This window comes from Apodemus sylvaticus, chromosome 20 (genome assembly GCF_947179515.1).
Source record: "Apodemus sylvaticus chromosome 20, mApoSyl1.1, whole genome shotgun sequence".
Taxonomy (NCBI): domain Eukaryota; kingdom Metazoa; phylum Chordata; class Mammalia; order Rodentia; family Muridae; genus Apodemus; species Apodemus sylvaticus.
The window spans coordinates 54338072-54340604 of record NC_067491.1 but is presented as its reverse complement, the minus strand read 5'-3'; the positions used below and the strand labels follow the sequence as shown (position 1 = coordinate 54340604).

At 47.3% G+C, this 2533-nt stretch overlaps 1 pseudogene; it reads left to right on the top strand.

Moving 5' to 3' along the window:
* Positions 1-1547: 1547 nt before the first annotated feature.
* Positions 1548-2298, top strand: LOC127670559 (40S ribosomal protein S6-like; annotated as a pseudogene).
* Positions 2299-2533: the final 235 nt, after the last annotated feature.

The following is a 2533-nucleotide window of genomic DNA, read 5'->3' as shown; positions in this document are numbered from 1 at the left end:
ACCTCTGCATCAGCTCCTGCCTCCAGGTTGCTGACCTGGTTCGAGTTTCTGTCCTGGCTTCCCTGACTGTGGTGAACAGTCATACCGAAATGTAAGCCGAATAATCCCTTTCCTCCCGCAACGTGCTTTCTTTCGGTCATACTGTTTCATCACAGCAAGAGCAACCCTAGGTAGGGACAGCGCATGATGAAAGGACCGGAACCAATTCCTGCAATCTATCCTCTGACCTCCACACTGCCGATGATACAACTCTTCGGATAGATGAATAAATGTAACTAAAAAAAGAAATAAAAAAGATATTTCCCGGGGCTCCCAGAGCTGACGTCAGCTGAGACGGAGAGCAAGGGTTTGCTCTCCTCTGACGATGTGTCTGGGAACGTAAAGGTGGGTCCGCGGGGACTCCAGGAGTTCAGAACAGAGGCATGTCATTCAGAGAGTCCACACTCCCAAGTACACTGAAAATCCCAAGGAACTGAAAATAAATACACACGTCCTCTTCCCCACTTACAGTAGTATTATTAATGAATGCCAAAAAAAAAAAAACAAAAAACAAAAAACAAAAAACAATGGAAGCCATAAACCAGTGCTGCTGAGCCAACTCTCCAACCCTTTAATTTATTTCTATTTTAAAAGATTATGAACTAGTGGAGTGGCTCTGTGGTCAATCACTTCCACAGTGTGTATACAGCTCTGGGTTCTACTGTAGGTTCTGACAGAACGCTGAAACGAGGGAGGATGGCTAAATAGAATCACCCTGGAAGATAGAAACAGTTATCAGTCCCATTACCAGGACCATTAACAGTCCTAGGACCAGGTTCAAGCTTCAGCAGTTCCCAGAAGTTGAACCAAACAGGGCTATGTGAACAAGGCTGTGTGGTCAGAACCACACACCTTCCCTCCAGAGACACAGACCTAGATGTGAGCCTCACAGGGAAAGAAATGGAGTGTCTGTAGCCTCACTCTCTTCCCTCTTCCTGGTGCTACCAGTAGCTCCCCGTTAGTTGAGCCAAGTGGAAAATCACAAGGCAAAGCTCCCCGCATCAATCCATCTGTATGGACCTGCTCCATACATCAACCAAAGAGACTCAGATCTAATAAAACTGCTCTTGGCAACATTGGCTTACCAACTCCGTGGGTCAGGCTGTGACTGTCACCCCCAACACACCTGCTGTGCATAGAGTCATTCAACAGACGCTGGCTATCTAGGATGGTGAAGAATTTTTTAAAAAAATGGGCAACCCAAGAGGGTACATTCTATACACGGCCTGCTAGGAAGTAAAATACAGCGAGGCAAGGTGACAGAAGGAAGGGGCCTCTCTGAGGAGGTGGGATTTAAGCACAGACTTAAAAAGGGGGAAGAAAATAGAGGATACAGCTTTCAGGGCTGCCCTCTGCCTGGAAGAACAGTCGGGAGGTGACTGCAGCTGGGGTGGAGTAAACGATGCAGAGTGGGGAGGAGAGCAGGGCTAGACATCTGCAAAGCTCAGCAGGTTCAGCCCTGTCAGCTCTTACTCCATGACGCCTCCTAGGTGGTCGGCTGTGACAGGATGAAGCTGAGTCTCTCCCCCCCTGCCACCGGCTGTCAGAGACTCACTGAAGTCGATGAGGAACGAACGCAAGCTTCGGATGGACGGTCTGTGAGAAGCGCATGGCCTCAGAGGTAGCTGCTGAAGCTCTTGGTGAAGAGTAGAAGGGCGTGGTCCGGATCAGCGGTGGGAATGACAAACAAGGCTTTCCCATGAAGCAAGGTGTTTTGACCCACGGCAGAGTGCACCTGCTGTTGAGTAAGGGGCATTCTTGTCACAAAGCAAGGAAAACTGGAGAGGGGAAGCACAAGTCTGTTTGTGGGTGCATTGTAGATGCCAATCTGTGTGTTCTCAACTTGGTTATTTTAAAGAAAGGAGAGAAGGATATTCCTGGACTGACAAATACTACTGTGCCTCGTCGGTTGGGACCTAAAAGAACTAGTAGAATCCGAAAGCTTTTTAATCTCTCCAAAGATGATGTCCACCAAGATGTTGTCAGAAAGCCCTCAAACAAAGAAGGAAGAAGCCCAGGACCAAAGCACCCAAGATTCATCGTCTTGTTACTCCTCGTGTCCTCCAACACCAACGTCAACGTATTGCTCTGAAGAAACAATGCACTAAGAAAAACCAGGAGGAGGCTGCAGAATACGCTAAACTTTTGGCCAAGAGAATGAAGGAAGCCAAAGAAAAGCACCAGGAACAGATAGCCAAGAGACGCAGGCTGTCCCCGCTGACAGCTTCTGTTTCTAAATCTGAGTCCAGTCAAGATTAAGTGTTTAAGAGTAACAAATAAATAATGACCTTGGAAAAAACAAAACAAAACAAAACAAAGAGGACCTCAGTAACTTATTTCGAGTGTGTGAGTCTGTGAATTTCAGAGGACATGTGTCAGCACTCCCATGTGGGTTCTGGGGATGAGTCAGGTCGTCATCCTTGGTGACAAACACCTTTACCTGATAACTGTCCTGGCTAGTTTAATGTCAACTCGATGCAAGGTAGAGTTATCT